At 34.5% G+C, this 21,002-nt stretch overlaps 1 pseudogene; it reads right to left on the bottom strand.

The window, feature by feature from the left end:
- Positions 1 to 18,993: 18,993 nt before the first annotated feature.
- On the bottom strand, positions 18,994 to 19,482 carry LOC102881878 (annotated as a pseudogene).
- Between the last annotated feature and the right edge of the window lie 1,520 nt (positions 19,483 to 21,002).

Genomic DNA, 21,002 nt, shown 5'->3' with positions numbered 1-21,002 from the left:
TAAAAAGATAAATAAGTAAAATAAGGGATTGTAAGCTGACAAGGTCCTTGCAATCTGTGTGGTCAACCAAGAGTTGCCATGCCTAAGAAAAAAAAAGAACCAATTATATGCTGTTTAAGAGATCCCCGTTAAATAAATGACCCAGAGAGATTAAATGTATAAGGGGAAAAAAAGATATACTACGTAAATGCCAATATTATGAAAATTTATGCAAACACTAATAATTTTATGTAAACACTTATTCCTATGAAAGCTGGAATGGATATCTTGATATCAAACAACTGACTTCAGGACAAACAGATTATCAGAGATAAGGGGGGACATTTTATACTGATAAAAGAATCACTTCATCAAGAAGACAGATAATCATAATGTATATGCACTTAATAACAGTTTTAACATACACAAATCAAAACTGACACAAAAGAAAGAAATTCATTATTATATTTGGAGATTTCAACACTTCTCTCTCAATAACTAATAGGACAAATATACAGAAAATCAGTAAAACTACAGAACACTTGAACAAAACTATCAAGCAATTCCATCTTTTGATTTATATAATACTGCACTGAACAACTGTAGAATACATTCTTTCCAAGTATACATGGAACATTCATCACAAATGGGCCATAAGAGAAGGCACAATAAATATAAAACTATATTCTCTGACTGCAAGTTAACTAAAATGGAATTCAATAACAAAAATATATCTGGAGAAAGAAAAAATATAATATCTGGAATATCTCCAAGTATTTGGAATTTAAACAACATTTTAATTAACCCATGGATCAAAGAATAAATTACAAGGGAAATTAGAACATCTTAAACTAAATGATAATGAAGTTATATCAAAATTTGTTGGATTCAGCCAAAGCAGTGATTAGGAAGAATTTTTGAAATTAAATTATTTCTGATAAAAAAGATTTAAAATAAATAATTTAAGCTTCCATGGTTAGAAAAAAATGAGCAAACAGCGCAAAATAAGTAGGAGGAAGGATAAAAATAGAGCTAAAATAAATAAAACAAAAATCAGACGATAAATAGAAAAAATAAACTAAAAGTTTGGGGTTTGTATAGATAGATAGAATTGCTAAACCATAGCTACATTGGCAAAGAGAAAACAAAGGGAGAATACACATTATTAATGCCAGAAATGAATGAGGAAAATCACCACAGAGCCTACAGACATTAAAGGGTTAATGAAAGTATGTTTTTAACTTTATGCCAAGAAATTTAACTACTTAGGTGACCAGTTCTTCAAAGGACACTATTCTATAAAATGAATTTGTAATTTAAAATCCGTCCATTAAATAAAAAACCCTCCAAATCTAGTTAGTTTTAGCATCACTAGTTGAGTTCTGTCAAACATATAGGGAAGACATAATACCAATTTTATATAATTTTTTTTAAAACAGAGAAGGGAACACTTGCCAATTTATTTTATGATACAGCATTACCCTGACATCAAAATCAGAAAGATACATTACAAGAAAACTGCAAAGTAAATATTCCTCATAAACATAAGTATAAGACTTATACCAAAATAATAACAAATTTAATTCACCAATATGTAAAAGGTATGCTGCATCACGGCTAAAGTTTTCTGAGGCATGCAAGTTTAAATTAACATTAGAAATCATTGATGTTACCACAATAATGGGAAAAATAAAGAAAAGCTTAATGACCATCTCAATAGATGCAGAAAAGGCATTTGACAAAATTTAACACCGATTCATGATAAAAATCCTCAGCAAACTAGAAATAGAGGGGAGGAAAATCCTTCCACCAGATAAAGGGCATCTATGGTAAAAGACCAAATACTTTTCTCTTAATATCAAGATTAAGGCAGGGCTGTTTGTTCACATTATTTCTATTCAATGTTTTCTGGAGGTTGTAGCCAATGCAATGAGGGAAAAACAGTAAATGAAATACATATTGGAAAGGAAGAAGTAAGACTGTCTTAATTCACAAATTACCTGATTGTATTAATAAAAAGTCTTTTAAAAATCTACCAAAAAAAACCTCTATTATATTTAATAAGTGAGTTCAGCAAGTTCAGGAAAGAAGGTCAGTATACGACAATCAATTGTATTTCTATATAGTAGCAATGAAAAATCATAAAATTAAATTTTAAAAATACCATTTATAATAGCATCCAAGCCATAAAAAATATTTAGGAATAAATTTAACAAAATATTTGCAAGAACTTTATACTAACATCTATAAAACACTGCTGAGAGAAGTCAAAGGAAGCCTAAATAAATGAGTAGATATGCCATGTTTGTGGGATGGAAGAATCAAGGTTGTTAAGATGTCAATTCTCTACAAGAAAGTTGGGGGGGGCGGGGTGGTGCTTAGAAATTGATAACTTGATTCTAAAATTTATATGGAAAATAAATGACCTAGAATTTCTAATATAATCTTTAAAAAGAACAAAGTTGGAGGACTTATATTTCCTGATTTCAAGATAAACTATAAAGCCGCAGTAATCACTGATAATGTATTGACTTTTAAAAAAGGTCAGTAGCAAAGAACATAGTCCAGAACTAAACCTGTTCTTATATAGCCGACTGTTTGTTTGTTTGTTTGTTTGTTTGTTTGTTTTACCAAGGCACCAAAGGAATTTAATGAGGAAAGAAAATCTTTCAACAAATAGTGCTGGCACAATTGGTTACCTGTATAGAAAAAGTGAACCTTAACTTTTACCTCAAGTAGTATAAAATTAATTTATGATGGATCGTAGATAAAAGATGAAATTGTAAAGCTTCTAGATGAAACCATAACACTTTGGGTTTTGGTTAAAATGGAAATAAGCACACTCTCCCATCTCTCCCATTGAATGCAACTAAGAAACCCAGAGAGAATGCATGGAGTAAGTGTCTAAGGCCTCTGAAAAGCGAACGATAGCAGACAAGTTGAAGAATGAAATCAAGACTCAAATTACTACTAATCCAGAAATAAGTTTCCTGATTTCTCTCCCCCTGTATCTACCAACCTGAACTCAATGGCAGCCCAAATTCCAGATCTGTGTGCCAGGTGTAGACAGGGAGCTTCAACAGAATCCCTCTCTTTCTGATTCAAGGAGTGGAATTATGGTCTCTACAGATCAGGAAGTGAAGGAAACGTCCTTTTTTTCCCCCTTTCTCTCCTTCCCAACCACTTAGGTAAGCCCCAGTCTTGAGTTACAATCCTTTGATGGTGGTAGTGATGGCCATGGGAATCAGGTGGCTACCTAAAATTTGAGATAAGAGAATACCTCTCTCTGATTGAAGAAACTATGGTTAGAGGAGATAGATGAGACAGAGAGAGAGACAGGCAGACAGACAGAGAGAAGGGGAGGGGAGGGGAGAGGAGGGGAGGCGAGGGGAGGGAATTCTTGTTGCTTTTTTCTCCATATATTCTCCCATTCCTTGGCCCCAGAGGCAAACTAAATCATGCGAAGTACATGGTAGAGCAAGGAAACTAATGAATCAAATTTACAGCCAGAGTGCCAGAAAAAGAGCTACAAAATATAGGGAGATTGAGAGAACAAGGAGCTCAGCAGAAGTTCTACAAGAATTTCTCAGCTTATGTCCACGTTGTGGATGCATCGATCTGACCTTAAATAGAATGGGAAGGCTTTGAGAAATGAACTACAGTGTAGACCACTGCTCAGGAAATAGACTGGTTCTTGGGTGGTGCATGTGATGGACTGATCTAAATAACATTGGAAAAACTTTAAAATATGAACTTATGTTGAAATCACAGAAAATGGGTTGGAATCTGTAGCCTGAATCTAAACAGGTTGATTGCCTGCTAAAAAAAAAAACAACAACAACAACAACAAATAAAAAGTAAAAATTCTCCATAGGACTTAAACGAGACACAGAGTCTCATAACATAATATTCAAAATGTCTAGGATAAAATCCAAGATTATTCAACATAGAAGAACCAGGAAAATCTCAACCATTCACCAGGGAAAAGGCAACGAATGAAAGCCACCCCTGAGATGACTCAGATATTATAAGTATTAGACCAATAATTTCAAGCAACAGTTATAACCATGTTCCAAAAAGTAGGGTAAACATTATTGAATATATAGGAGGATGGGAAATCTCAACAGAGAAACAGAAGCTATAAAAATGAACCCAATAAAAATTTTAGGACTGAATAATACAACAACCAAAATAAAAAATTCATTAGATGTGTTCAATAGCAAAATGGAGATGGCAAAAAAGTCAATGAACTTAAAGACTGATGAATACAAATTATGCACTCTGAGCAACAGAGAAACAAAACATTGGAGGGGATAATGTGGTAATTATTAGAGCCTCAGGGAACCTGTGAGACAACACAAAAACACCTAATATTTGTATCATTGGAGCCTCAGAAATAAAGGAGAGTATGTTGCCAAAGTAAATTTGAGGAAACAATGGCTGAAAATTTCTCAAATTTGGTGAAAAGCATAAAAGTACAGATTCAAGAAACTTCGCCAATTCCAAAAAAGTAAACTCAAAGAAATCCATGCCTAGACACATTATAACCAAAGTGCTGAAACTAAATATGAATTTAAAATTGTGAAAGCTGCTAGAGAAAAATAATGCATTACATATAGCAGAAAAGTGATTAGAAAAACTTCAGATTTCTTATCAGAAGCCATTGAGATCAGAAGGCACTGGAACAAATATTTTACTCTACTGAAAGGAAAGAACTGTCAACCTAGAATTCTATATCCAGTGAAAATACCCTTCAGGATAGAAGGTGAAATAAAGACATTTACTAGTGAAAGAAAATTATAAGAATTTGTTGCCAGCAGACTTTCTCTAAAAGAAATGGCAAAGGAAGTTCTTTGGGTGTAAGGGAGATGGTACCAGATGAAAATATGAAACTTCAGGAATAGAGGAAGAATGACAGAAATGGTAAGTCTGAGTAATTATAGTAGAATATTTTCTCCTTTTAACTTCATCAAAGTATATATGACAGTTGGAAGCAAAAATTGTATTGTCTGGTAGGGTTTTCAATGTATGTAAGTGTATTATTTATGGCAACTACAACATAAAGTGGGAAGGGTAAAGAGACTAAAAAGATGGTAAGTTTTCTCCATTTTTCTTGAAATGGTAAATATTAATTCTAAAAATGTGAAAAGTTAAGTATATATATCATAAACCCAATGGATTTAATTTAAAAGAAATCCTAAAAAAATCAAATATACAAAAAATAAAAGTCAGGAAAGGAAAACAGAACAGAAGAGGGCACAAACAGAAAATAAGTAGTAAAATGGTAGATTTAAACCAAAATATATCAATAATTATACTATATATAAATGGTCTAACCACACTCATTAAAAGACAGAGATTTCAGATTAAGTAAAGTAACAAGACTCAACTATATGCTGTCTACAAGAAACTTACTTTAAGAAAATGACATGGGTAAGTTAAAAGTAAAAAGACAGGAAAAGTAGTATGCAAACACAATAAAGAGAAAGCTGAAGTAGTTGTATTAATATCAGACAAAATATGCTTCAAAGCATGAAAACTTACTAGGAATAAAGAATGATGTTAACATAATGACAAGAGTTGATTCACCAAGAAGGCATAAGAATCCTAAATATGTATGTACTTAATAACACAGCTTCAAAATAATAGAAACAAAAACTGATAGAATTGAAAGAAGATGTAAACACATCCACAATTACAGCTAGAGTCTTCAACACTCCTCTCTCACTAACCAATAGAACAAACAGGAACTCAGCAAGAACATATAACTTACAAACACTATAAACTACCATGAAAGAACTGACATCATATGAAATAAGTTTTCTGACAATAATGGAATTAAAATAAAAATTAATAACAGAATTATTATAAAACACTAATAAAAGAAATCAAAGAAAACCTAAATAAATAGAGGAACATACTATGTTCATGTATTGGAAGGCTAAATACACTTAGGATGTCAATTCTCCCCAAATGTCCTACTCCTTTCCTACAAATGTAAACTCATCAACATCATGCGTATTGAGCGTTAAGGGCCTGTTTATGCACTATGCTGTGTATTATCACTGCTTGATAACTAGGCACCTGTTTTGGGTCTGGCACTAGGCTTTGGGGGTATATACCTACAAGAGGTTTATGATCTTCCTAGGGACGCATTGTAAATGCACAAAACACATGAGAAAATACTGCAAGACATTATTAAGTAAGATGTTGCCTAAGAATATTTCATGAGTGATATCACCTAATATGTGTCCAAATGGCTATCATCAATAAATCAACAAACAGCACGTGTTAGTGAGGATGTTGGAGAAAAGGGACCCCTCATGTGCTGTTGGTGGGATTATAGACTGGTGTAGCCACTCTGGAAAACAGTATGGAGGGTCCTAAAAAATTAAAAATGGAACTACCATATGACACAGCAATCCCACTTTGGGTATTTATCTGAAGAAATCCAAAACACTAATTCGAAAAGAAATATGCACCTCTATATTCATTGCAGCATTATTTACAATAGCCAAGATATGGAAGCAACCTAAGTATCCATTGATAAATGAGTGGATAAAGATATGGTACATATATACAATGGAATATTATACAGCCATAAAAAGAATGAAATCTTGCCATGTGCAACAACATGGATAGACCTAGCGGGTATTAGGCTAAATGAAATAAGTCAGACAGAGAAAGACAAAGACCACATGATTTCACTTATATGTGGAATCTAAAAAACAAATGAACAAACAAAACAGAAATAAACTCATAGATATAGAGAATATTTTATGGTTGCTAGATGGGAGAGGGTTGGGGGATGGGTGAAAAAAGAGAATGGATTAAGATATACAAATTACCAGTTATAAAAACAGTCATGGGGATGTAAAGTACAGCATAGAGTATAATACTGACTACATAATAAATATGTATGATGTCAGATGAGTACTAGACTTATTGGGGTGATCACTTTATAAGTTATATAAATGTCTAATCACTATGTTATACACCTAAAACTAATATAATATTGTCTGTCAATTATAGTCAAAAAATTTTTTAATTAAGAAATAAATAAAATAGGAAGAAAAGAATGTATCATGAGTGAGGTGAGATTTATCCTGGGTTTTGGAGGAAGATTGAATTGACACAGAGCAAGGGCAGCTTTAAATTTTTATTGTTTTCCACCATGGAGCTCATACTGTAAAAAAAATTTTTTACCTACCAAATACCTAACAAGCTATATTAAGTAATTTGTTTTCTAATTTTTTTTATCAGAGATGTTTATTGTCAATCAAAGTTTTTTATGAACAGGATGATTTCAATTAAGTTGATATTATTACAGGAAAAATCAAGATGACTTGACTTTTCCAGTTGGCCTCTGTGGCCTCATTTAAAGTAAAGGTATGGTTTTTAAAACACTGAAAACACTTCATTTTCTCATGGATGTACCTGTACATACTTGTTTTAGAAAAAAAAATACAAACTAATGAAGATCACTATATCTTATTATTTCTGTTTACAGATGCGGAAACTGAGATTTAAGGACACACATCTAAGACTTGGAAAAACAGATGTTTGAACTGAGATCTATCTGATGCCATAATCTTTGCTCTTAAAAATCAGCTGGAAATAAGCAGAGTGTTATCAGGAAGAGGCTTACCCCAAGGGAGAGCCTGGCTTGCGCATGGTTAGTTATCTGTACAAATCACTATATCCAGGAGGGTGGGCGAACTGGATATGGGTCCATCAAATACAAGGTGTTGGGGTGTAGAAGCAGCAGTCTTGGCAATGAGGATTGATACTTAGAGTAGGAAGTAGCAGCACCATTGTTTCAGAAAGTTCACTGGGTTGGACCCAAACTCGAGTCAGCAGTTAGAAGTATGCAGAACAGGGTCAGACCCATTGGAAGGAGCTGGTAAGAGCAATGCAGAGGTCAGTGGTCCCAGTCATGTCCAGTGGACTCCAGCCTAACAGGAGCACATATAAGGACACCAATGCTCACTACGTAATTTAAGATCTGTCCTAGAGGGTACATTATTTTTGATAAGCAATCAGTGTCAAGACATTTAATAGATAGATTTTCTCTGAGGATGGCAGTACTAATGATATTTGTTGACTGATATGCAGAGGGTATGGAAGCAAACCTGTCAAAGAGATTTCCCACTTAAGCTGCCAACCTGAAACCTCCAGGTTTATCCCAGCTGCTCTAGGCAACAATATTCATTCTCCAGGCCAGACACAGTACTGGGCTCTCCAATATCTTTCTAAACCTGTGAGGCAGATTTAATGATCAGCCAGTCCTGTTTCCTCTTGGGACAAGTTGACTTCAGCTAAACCTGAGAAGAAACACTTGAATCAGGTGCCCATGCTGATATCCTTTCATTCAGGATAAATGTCACCTTTTGATGTGGTCATTTCAGTGTTAGGAATCCATCCCAAAGGCAAACAGATTTGCCTTTACCAAATCAGAAGGTTTTCATTACAGAATTATTTATAATAGCATAAAGTTGGAAACAATGCAAATACTCAACAATAGAGGAATGAGTTAAATAAATTCTAGCACATTCATGATGAATGATTATGCAGCCATTCAAAAGGATTTTTTTTTTGAAGAATGTTGGAAATGTTTACAATATAATATTAAGTAAAAAACAGGATATAAAGCCATAAATAAAGTATGCGTAAGGTCCCTGCAGCTGATTTAAAATTTTAGCCGATAGTAAAATTTTAGCCGAAATTTTACTATCCTAACCACCTATAACTAACTTTCATGAGAGGAAAGATATCTAACGTTAGTCACAGTGTTTGAGGAACCAACACGAACAAAAAAAATCTATTTACTTCCATCTGGATCTCTGCCCTATCTGACCTAAACAAGCTTCCTTGAGGGAAATCGATACTCTCAACACTGACATTTATCTTGAATATAAGGACTTCAGCATGGACACCTCAGTCATGTGTTTCTTCTCAGGTTTAGCTGAAGTCAACTTGTCCCAAGAGGGAACAGGACTGGCTGATCATTAAGTCTGCCTCACAGGTTTAGAAAGATATTGGAGAGCCCAGTGCTGTGTCTGGCCTGGAGAATGAATACTGTTGCCTAGAGTAGCTAGGATAAACCCGGAGATTTCAGGTTGGCAGCTTAAGTGGGAACTCTCTTTGACAGGTTTGCTTCCACACCCTCTGCTTATCAGTCAGCAAATATCATTAGTACCTCCATCTTCAGAGAAAATCTATCTATGTTAGAGTGTTGGGCAGCATAAGATACCCTACCCCAAGAATGTTCCTGCTCAGGTATTTTATAGCCATTCTCCTTCAGCTGTATTTTTCTAGGACAACCAAGCAAGTACAACCAACAGACATTTAGATGGAGGTACACACCCTAAAGTCAGAGCTACCTGGTGCCTGCTTGTAAGGATGTCAAGAGCAGGGGTAGTCTTCTCCAACGGAACAACTAGCTAAGCTCTTCTCAGGGTAAGCTCACCTTTATGGTGGGTTCTACAATGCCAGGCATGTCAGGCCATCCAAACCCTGATTGTAGACATAGACACATCCACTAGATGTACATTCAACACAACACCTTTTAATAATTATAGCACTTGACAGCACCCAAAAGTTCACTCATTCTACCTGCTCCAACCCCACACATCTTTTTAATACAAAATCAGGATGAACATCATAGTTCCATCTTCCTCCCATAGCCACAACCAGGTTAGTCTAGGACGGCAGTTCCAATAGTATTTGCTGCCTTGAATGTTTTACTGATAAAGATTCCTTTTTAATTTTTAATTGGGATAGAAAACACATACAGTAGAGGACATAGTACACTTATCTTCAGTGTGTACACTTCAGTGAATTTGTGCCTATGTATACATGCATGAGACTACTACCCAGATTAATGTGGAACATTTCCAGAAGTCCCCCCATTCTCCCTAGTCAACACAGAGTTTACTATTATTCTCTCATCACTATAGATTAGTTATCCTGTTTATACTCTAGAACTGGCTTCTTTCACTCAATTTATTGGTGACATTTAGCTATGTTTTTGCATGTACAGTAGTAGTTCATTTTTTATTATTGTGTAGTATTCCAATGTATGTATATACCACAATTTATTAGCCCATTTTCCTTTAGATGGTTATATGGGTTGTTACCAGTTTGAAGCTATCACGAAGGAGGCTGCTATGAATAGTCTTGAATATCTTTTGGTGGACATTTGCACTTATTTCACTTGGGTATAAACCAGGAGTAAAATCATTGGGTTATAAGATACATATGTATTTAGCTTTAGTAGATCTTGTAAACAGTTTTCCAAAGTAGTTGAACCAATGTACACTCCCCCTAGCAACGTTTAAGAGTTTCAGTTCCTACATATTTTCACCAACATTGGGTGTTATGATGGGTGTATGGTGGTAGACCATTGTGATTTTAATTTGTATTTCCCTGTCTTCTTTGAGAGTGCCTGTTTCAGTGTTTTATTTATTTTAAAACTGTATTATATTCTGGTTTTCTTATTGATTTGTATAAGTTCTTTATACAGACTATGAGTCTGTGTTAGATCATGCTATTGTCAACCTGGTTATACTAGGAACTATGATTCTTAGAATCCCCTTTCCTGTATAGTTCCCAATTAGAATTGACCAAAAGAGGAAACTGCACAATATTTGGAAAGTGGAGGTGAATTAGCAGCCTCTTATCACTGATGAGACACAGAGATTAAAGACAGTGAAGGACATATGAGGGCCTGGCAGGTCCCTGTTTGTCCTCAGCCTTCTCTTCTCCATGAACATGTATATCTCATGAACATGTATAACTCATCTTCCCAAATGCTTCTCTGATAACCAACAGCAGCCCCACTGGATGCTTAGCAGAAGACCCACAGATGTAGTAGCTACAACAGCTTTTCACAGAGCTTTCCTCTTCATGGTTCCACTTCAATACCTGTTCATATTTGGCTTCTTGGATTTCCTGACAAGCTCCAAGTTGTCTAGTTGGGTGAGTGTTTCAGGAAGACTGATTAACGACTGTTCCTCTGATCCTCGAACAGTTAGAACTCTTGTTGCAAGGGAATTCTTGTTTCAGCTGTAAAGGAGATACATTTATCTCCATAGCTATATATCTTTCTCCAAAATTGTATTTATTAAAGGAAAAAATTTTAATATAGAGAGTAAAAGAAGAAAACAAAGAATAATTCTTAATCCCACCACTCAGAGTCACCCATAGTCAATATTTTGGTATATTTTCTTCTAGAGTCTTTATGGTATATTTTTGCATGCATTTACATATACTGTATATGTTTTTCTTTCATTAAAAAAATAAACATGAGATATACATGTTTTGTAAATTCAAAGATACAGTGAGTATCGATAATGCTAATTTTTTGTCCATATTTCCTTGGAATAAAATTTTCGATTTAAATTCCAAAACTAAAAGTCAAGTATATTGTTACAACTTGTAATACATATAACTCAACTGATCTCCAAAAAAAGACTGTATCAATGTACATGTCTACCAGTATCTGCTTTCTTGATACTCACCAAAGACTTTTAATATCTTTACTAATTTATAAGGGGACAAATGGTATCTCTTATGTGTGTGTGTGTGTGTGTGTGTGTGTGTGTGTGTGTGTGTGTGTGTGTGTGTGTGTGTGTGTAAATTCCTCTGTGTGTGTGTTTAAATGCCTACAGCACCTGATATTCCTAGGTGGTCTGCCATACAAGTACTAATCAAGCCCGACCCTGCTTAGCTTCCAAGATCATCCGAGATTCAGGGTGGCATGGCTGTAGACTCTTTTGTGTTTTAATTTGCATTTTTTATTACTAGTGTCATTGAACATTTTTCATGTATATTTTTTAGCCACAAGACCAGCAAGTTTTGATGGGAAGAGAACGAGGCAATATTCCAGTCCTAAAAGGAGACCAAGTTTGAATGGAGGCTATGGATACTTGACCTGAGGCATGTCATTTAAACTCTCTCAGTATCGGTTTACTTATCTGAAAATTAGGCATGATAGCAACAGTTAAAACACATACCTGTTAGGATTAAATGAGATCATGTATGTAAAACACTTGACCTAATGCCTGGAAGAAGGTAATCTCTCCAGCAATGGTAGGAATACCATATATTAAGCAGTTGAGTCAAGATTCAAACTGAGGACTGACATACTCCAAAGTATGGAGTATGGGAACTGGGGCAGGGCTGACCATGCAAATGGATGGACCAGCTGGATGAGTTGTTGGGAGCTGTGGAGATAGGTAAGATAGAGATGAGAACCAGAGTAACTGAAGAACTCTGTCCTTCATGGGAAAGAGAAAACTCTAAAAGAGGCTACAGGCTATGGGCCAAAGTTGGAAGTTGGGCAAGACAAGATATGTTACCAAAGCCATAAATATAAAATAAGAACAGAAGCAGGCAGGACTAGAAAACAAGAACAATTTAACACTTAGTAATTCCACTCTTATGTATAAATCCAAAATAATTCACAATATGTCTTTATAAAATTTTGTTCATGAAAGTTCATAGCAGCATTATTGTAGTAGCCAAAAAGAGAAAAGAAAAATCAAAACTACCCAAAGATCCATCCACCGAAGAATGGATAAGTAAAATGTGCTACATCCATACAATGGAATATTATTCAGCAAAAAAAGGAATGCTACAATACATGGATGAGCCTTGAAAACATTATTCTAAGTGAAAGAAGTCAGACAAAAAGTACCACATATTATAAGGTTCCAAATGTCCAAAATGGACAAATCAATAAAGATAGAAAGTGGATTAGTGGTTGCCTATGGATGGGGAAAATGGAAGAATTAGGGGTTATGGATAAAAAATATGGGTTTTCTTTCTGGGGTGATGGAAATATTCTAAAATTGATTGTAATTATGATTTCACAACTTTGTGAATATACTAAAAACTGCTGAATTATGTACACATTTAAAGGGTGAATTATATGGCATGTGAATAATGTTTCAATAAAGCTATTATAAAAAAAAAGTGAACAGAAAAGGAGATCCACAGATAAGCTATTCTAAATATTTACATGGGGTCATAGGTGCACTGAGCCATGACATGACCAATATCAGGTCTCAGAATATTGAACCACAGTGTATTGGCTAAGACTGTTGTAGCTAACCAAAACCTAACTCCAGCTAGCTTATCCAAGAGTATGGGGAATTTATTATAACTCTATAGGGACATCTCACCTAACCCAGGGACACTTAGAAATAAGTTACAGTTCTGATAATTTCTGGAAGTCTTGTTCTGAATGTTCTCTCAGAGTTTCCTCAAGGGATCTATTTTTCATCTTTTGAGTTAGTTTTGAACTTTGGAAATGACCAAAGCCCCTCAGTGGCCAGTTTGAGGCAAAGTGGATGATTGGTGTTATAGCTGTGTTATAGCTGTTAACTTCTTGTTCAAAACAAGGTGAAGAAATGACACTGGAGTTGATTTCTAGAGAGAAGTAAGGCAGAGAATCCTTTCAGCCATGGTGCCCTGGAAGTGAAGGTATTGTTCTAACTTTGGAACAAAGGTATTGTTCCATTTACAATGCAACAGGAAAGACTGGGCAGGACAGGGCACACTTAATTGCCTAAAGGTTTTTTTTATTTTATTTTATTTAGTTTTATATATTCAATGCAGTCCAAAATGATATTCCCACTTCTTTGAGAGGAAAAATTGATCTTCTTATAACACCAACCCTCCCCAATTTTCCAAAAAATTAAGAGGAAGGAACACTTCCATACTCATTTTATGGGGTCAGCATTAGGTCCTGCAAAAAAGAAAACTACAGACCAATATCCCTTATGAGCATTGATGCAAAAATCCTCAACAAAATATTAGCAAACTGAATCCAGCAGCATATTAAATGATTATACTCCATGATCAAGTGGGATTTAGTTTTGAAATGCAAGGATGGTTCAACATGGAAAATTGATCAATGTAAGACACCATATTAACAGGATGAAGGAAAAATAAGCACATGATCATCTCAATTGATGCACACACACAAAAAAAGCATTTGACAAAATTCGACACCCTTTCATGATAAAAAGTACTCAATGAACTAGGACTAGAAGGAAGTTACGTCAACATAATAAAAGCCTTATATGAAAAACACAAAGCAAACATCATACTCAATAGTAAAAAGCTGAAAGCAAAATAAATTATTGTTGTTTTACACCACTAAGTTTTGGGGTAATTTTTATGCAGTAATATAACTGAAACAGAGTGAATAAATTGAAGATTCACCTGTGGCTTATTACAATGTATGACATCAGGCAGAAATCCAAGCTAATTCTTTTTACACATTAACTCTAAGGTCTCAATACTTATACATTTCTTTAGATGATTATGTACTAAAGATGGTTATTGAATTTAATCTATATATTCAATTTAAAAATGTGTCATCTTTACTCTATCAATCTTTCTCAAGCAAGATTTAACTCTTCTGCCTTTATTTATCCCATTAGTTTCATTGTTTTCTTTGAATAAATCTCTTTGACTCCAAGTCAAGTCAATGAAAATTTTATTACTACTATAAATAGAAGCAGTTTATACTGCATTTCTAGCTGTATGAAAATAGAACAGAAAATATAATGAATTTTTATTTTATATTGTACAATTTTGCTTCAGTTTAAAATTTAAATACCTCTAATAACTTATATTGACTTCTATAGTATCAAAGGTAGCATTAAGAAAATGAAAAAACAAGCTATTGACAGGGAAACAATATTTGCAAATCACATTTCTGATAAATAACTTATATCCAGAATATATAAAGAGCTCTTCATTTCAATAATAAAAAGACAAACACTCAAGGACAGTCTAATGCAGCATCCCCACAGTGTCCCATGAAATGTTATGTGAAAGATAAATTACTAAAACTCATAATTAAATAAATTAAAAAAGTTTCTTTACTGAAGGACTTGTCAAGAACCCTGCTATACCTATATGAACTGTGAGTGTCCAGTGAGGTCGACTACGAATGCCTTGTTTCCTAAGCGTACTGGAAAGTGGTCCTTTTTGTTGTGGGATGTATCTAGGGATGAGAGGCTTGAACAGCCATTTGAGGAAAGCTAACTCAGGGTCAGGAACACTAGTTGAAAACATTTCTTTGTTCTTATCTTCTCCCAGAGGGTCCTGATACAGACATAGATGTTTGCAGGAGGCTTTGCCTTTCAAGCAGCCAAATGGGGGTCACTGTTCAGGAGAGTACTGTCATTTGGAAAAACCTGACAGGGTATGGTAGGCAAAATAAGGGCCCCCAAAGATGTCCACATTCTAACCCCTAGAATCTGTGAATATGTTACCTTATATATCAACAGAGACATTGTACATGTCTCATACAGACATAGATGTTTGCAGGAGGCTTTGCCTTTCAAGCAGCCAAATGGGGGTCACTGTTCAGGAGAGTACTGTCATTTGGAAAAACCTGACAGGGTATGGTAGGCAAAATAAGGGCCCCCAAAGATGTCCACATTCTAACCCCTAGAATCTGTGAATATGTTACCTTATATATCAACAGAGACATTGTACATGTGATTCAGTTAAATATATTGAGATGGGCGATTATCTTGGATTATCAGGGTGAGCTCAATGTGATCACGGGGGCTTTATAAGAAGGAAGCAGGCGGGTGAGAATCTGAGGAGCTGCAAGGACAGAAGCAGAGGTCAGAATGATGAGGAATTCTGAGTCAGGGACTTGGGGGCAGTCTCTAGAAGTGAAAAAGGCAAGGAAATGAAGTTTCCCCTGGAGCCTCTAAAAAGAACACAGCCCTGCCACTCATTTGAGACTTGTGACGTGCAAACGGTAAGATAATAAATTTGTGTTGTTTTAAGCTAAAAAATAAATAAATAAAAAGACAAACAATTTCAAAAACAGGCAAAAGACTTTTCTAAACATTTCATGAGAAAAGACAGGCAAATGACTAATAAATACATGAAAATATGCTCAATACCATTAGACATTAGGGAAATGCAAATTAAAACCACAGTGATATACTACTTCATGCCCACTAGAATGGCTATAATTATAAAGACAGTAAGAAGAGTTGGTGAGGAAGCAAAAAAATGGGAACCCTCACGCATTGCTAGTAGAAATGTAAAATGGTACAGCCACTTTGGAAAACAGCTGAACAGTTTCTTAAAAGGATAAACTTGCCATACAATCCAGCTATTCCACTCCAAGGAATCTACCCAAGAGAAATGAAAACATATATGCACACACAAAAAAATGTATGTAAATGTTTATAGCAGCATTCTTCATGTAGACAAAAACTGGAAATGACCTAAATGTTCATCACCTGATGAATAAACAAAATATGGTATAGCCATATAATCAAATACTATTTGGCAATAAAAAGGAATGTAATTCTAATTAGAATACATGCTTCAACATGATGAACCTCAAAAATGCCAAGTGAAAGAAGCCAGACACAAAACTATATATTGGATGATTCCATGTATATGAAATGCCCAGAAGAGGCAAATTTATAGAAACAGATGGAAAACCAATGGTAGCTTGGGGCTGGGAGTGGGAGGAAAGATTAACTGCAAATGGGCATGAGGTTGTTTTCTGATGTAAAGGAAATATTTAAAACTGGATTATGGTGATAGTTGTACAATTCTATAAATTTATTAAAAGTCATTGAATTATACCCTTACAATGGCTGAATTTTACGACTGTAAATTATATCTCAATAAAGCTGTTTAAAAAAGATGTCTAATTATGTTAGGGTTTTAATCAAGGACGAATGCTGAATTGCAATCAGTGCTAGCAAACGTGGCAGAAATCCCCATTTAGTCAGAGGATATGGCTTTTTTCGCGAGGGAAGCAACTGTCCCTAGAGGAATTTATTCAGGAAATTCTGAGCCACCTTGTTAAAAAAGAATGTTCAACTATATATCTTATTGATGCCAACTATTTCTTTGGAAGCAATTCTGGCTATTAACTCCATTCATCCATTCAGCAAAAGTCATAGAGTGCTTACTTATTTGCCAAGTATTGTTTGTCAAACTGGAGGGGGATAATAAAAAGTGAAACAGCATGGTTTGACCTTTAACCGGTCAGCATTTCAAAACTTGTGGCTCCTAGGAGTTTGGCCTTTCTTTCTCTTCTAGCTATTGTCCTCTGCCTTTCACTTCAGAGCCAAAATCCTCATGGCTTCCACTTCCTCATCTCCCTATTCACTATTTTTTTCCTTTTAGCAATATTTCAAGCATATAAAAAAGTATAGAGTAAAAATATAATAAATATTCATGTGCCTAATTAGCTCTTAATCTTTCAGAGTTTTAGGTTTTACTCTTAGATCTTTTTTAAAAATAAAAAACCCCCTTCTGTTGACTTCTTTTTTTCAGACGTAACTGGTATACTGAAATTGGCATCCATCATTCCCATACGTATTTATATACTATTATTTTATGTGTATATGTTTTCATAAACAATGTATACCATTATTCATTACAAACTTTACATAAATGATGTGATACTTTGTTTATCATACATTTTGTGTTCTTCACTTAACATGTTTTTTGAGGTTGACACATATTTTAACTTCTTTTTAGTATTCCGTTATTTGAATAGAGCACTATTTATTTATCTATTCTCCTATTGTTGGATGTTTAGGTTGTTCCCATTTTTTTCTATTGAAAACAATGCTGCAACAAACATTCTTGCATCTGTTTCTTTATGTAAACCTGCAAGGTTTTTATGGACTCTACCCTCAGGAAGAGAATTGCTGGGCCATCAGGTATACCTTTTTTTTCAGCTTTGGTAGATGTTTCCAAATTTCTGTTCAACAACTGTTCAATTTCCATTCTCACTAGCAGTACCTGAGAATCTCATTTGTCTACATTTTTGCCAACATATGGTTTTATTAGATTAAATTTTGTTTCTACAAAAGATATAAAACAGTATCTCTTTGTGGCCTTAATGTGCCTCTTCCTGATTACTAGAGAAGTGGGTATTTTTTCATATGTTTGTTGGCACCTTAATTTCCTCCTCTGTAAGTTATCTCATATTCTTTGACCAATTTGCTATTGGATTGTTCACCTTTTTCTTATTGGTTTGTTGTCCTTCTTTAATCTTTGTCTATTATATGCATTTATCTTTTTTTCAGCCTATCTTTTCCCTTTTTGTAATGATCTTTGTTAAACAGTTTTTAAATCTTAATTGTTAATAAATATGTAAACTTTTTCTTTGTGATTTGTGCTTTTTATATCTTGTTAAGAAATCCTTTTTTAAGTTATTTTTAATTTTGTTAAATGTGCTAATTGCTTTATGTTAATAAGGAAAGGTCCTTATCAATCAGAAATGAATACTAGATTATTTACAAGTGAAATGAAATGATATCTCTTTAAATTGGTTCATTAAAAAATGGTGGTGTGCAAATGAAACAACATTGGCAAAATGTTGACAATTACTGAAGCTGGGTAATAGGTACATGGAGGTTCATTATTCTATCCTCACTTTATTCTTGGTTTGGAATTTTCAATAATTGTAAAGGTAGAAAGGGAGTAGGAGTGAGAAACTCTGCTAACTTGAAGGAATAAAATTATTCTAAATCATTCACTTTTTAACCTACTGCAAATTGTATTCTGTCCTCACTTTGCCATTGAAACTGCTCTGAAAAAGCCACCAATGACACCTTGATTGACAAAATAAATGGAATCTCCTTATCTCACATCTTATTTGACCTCTCTGTGGTATTTTACTATATTGGTAATTTCTTTATTATTATTTTTTTTGTTTAACTTTTTAGTATGGGATTGTTTTTTACTAGGCAAAGAATTTTATTAACTTTTATTTCAAATTTTATTCCCAGGCTTTTTCACCTTAATTAGCTGCAAAGAATGATTTGCATATAAGCAAAAATTGAAAAGAGCTGCAGTGTCCAAGGGGCTTGGTCTTAAAAATATTAGAGATCAAGATTTAATCAGATTCATGAAAAAAAAAATTTAAAAAGCAGTCATAATATAAAATAGCAGCTCCCAGTAACTTCTTCAAGTTTTATCTTCAGAAGTTGACTCAATTCAGTTTGCTTCATTCTTGGAAGCTTCATCAAAATTCTCCATCAGATCTTGAACTTTATCATCATTCTCTTCTCTGGTAGCAAGTGGTGCTTTTTCATCCACAGAATGTTTGGGCAGAGCTTCAGCCAGCCTTCTTAAACTAGTTCAACTGTCTGCACCAAGGTGGTTTAAGATGCTGAGCAACATTTTTGTCAGCTGCTTTGTCTCAGCATGGCTTGCAATGGTGAGAGTGTTTGCGCCAGAGATGCCTGAACTTTAGGATTGTTAACATACATCACTGTTCCTTGGTTTGTGAACATATTCACCTCTTCAATACCAGAGATATTGTTTACCTCTAACTTCTTTAAGGAGAACTGAAGTTTTTTTTTTATCATCTGCTGTAGCTGTTCTGTGAATCACCTTCTTTCTGCAAGCAGTTCCTTTCCCACCAACGTGCACTTGTGCCTGCAGCTGGATGAGTTTCTCCTGGTTCATGGCAGTTTCTTTCATCTTGTAGAGGAAATAGGGCCAAGTGAGGAATTAGAGTTGGCACTCAGGGGGTCTAGGGCAGACCAGCTGAGAATAAGTACACATACTTGAGGACGCAACATGGCAGTTCTATTATGAGAAATTTTAAACCTATATTGTGGAGACACAATAGTATGATGAACACCCACCCAAGTGTTCATTACCATCTTTAACAATAACTTACAGCCATGCTTATGTCATCTATTCTTCAGCTACTTGCTTCCTCCCCATAGTATTTTAAAGAAAATCTCAAATATTTTATTTATGTTTTAATATGCATTACTAAATTTTGAGGACTTGTTTTTTTCCTTCTTTATTGAAATATAACAATTAGTTACTTGTATTTACATTGTACAATTCGATGTTTTTTTCAATTATAGTTGGCATACAATAATATACGTTTCAGTTGTACAGCATAGTGATCAGAGATCCACATAACTCGCAAAGTGATCACTCCATTAAATCTAATATCCCTCTGCCTCCTTACATATTTATTACAACATTATTAACCATCTTCCCCATGCTACACTCTATATCTCCATGTCTATTCTGCAACTATCCATTTGTACCTCTTAATCCCTTTGCCTTTTTTCTGTCTCCCTCAACACCTCTCCCATCTAGTATCCCCCAAAACACTCTTTGTATCTATGAGTTTATTTCTGCTTTTGTTGCTTCCATTGTTGATTTTGTTCTTTAGATTCCACATGTATGTGAAATCATGCGATATTTGTCTTTCTCAATCTGACCCATTTCATTCAGCGCAATACTCTCTAGGTTCATCAAGGTAATATCTTTTTCCATCCCCTTCCTTTTAGTCTGTGTGTGTCTTTTAATCTGAAGTGAGTCTCTTGTATACAGCATATGTAGGGGTCTTGTTTTCCTATCCATTCAGCCACTATATCTTTTGGTTGGAGCATTTAATTCTTTTCCATTTGAGGTACTTGTTGATAGGAATGTAGTTGTTACCATTCTTTATTCCTGTTTTTGATACATGTTTTTTCTTCTTAAAAAAGTCCCTCCAACATTTCCTGTAATACAGGCTTGGTGGTGATAAATTCCTTCCGCTTATTTTTGTCTGAGAATCTCTTTATTTGTTCTTCAACTCTAAATGATAGCTTTGCTGGATAAATTATTCTTGGTTGTAGATCCTGGGTCTTCCTCCTGTAGAATATTTTTTTCCAAGCCCTTCTGTCCTGCATAGTTTCTTTTGAGAAATTAGCTGCCATCTTATAGCTTTTTCCTTATAAGTAACTATCTGTTTTTCTCTTGCTGCTTTTAATATTCTTTGTATTTAAACTTTGGCATTTTAATTATGATGTGTCTTGGTGTGGGCCTCTCTGAATCCTTGATTTTTGGAATTCTCTGAGCTTCCTGGGGTTTTATGTCCATTTCCTTCACCGGGTTAGGAAAGTTTTCCATCATTATTTCTTTAAACAGCTGTTCAACATCTTGATTTTCTTTAGTTACGCCAATCGGATGGATATTTGGACCCCTGACAGTGG

This window comes from Pteropus alecto, unplaced genomic scaffold (assembly GCF_000325575.1).
Source record: "Pteropus alecto unplaced genomic scaffold, ASM32557v1 scaffold88, whole genome shotgun sequence".
NCBI lineage: Eukaryota > Metazoa > Chordata > Mammalia > Chiroptera > Pteropodidae > Pteropus > Pteropus alecto.
The sequence above is the reverse complement of the archived record's forward strand: the minus strand, read 5'-3'. Positions and strand labels throughout refer to the sequence as shown.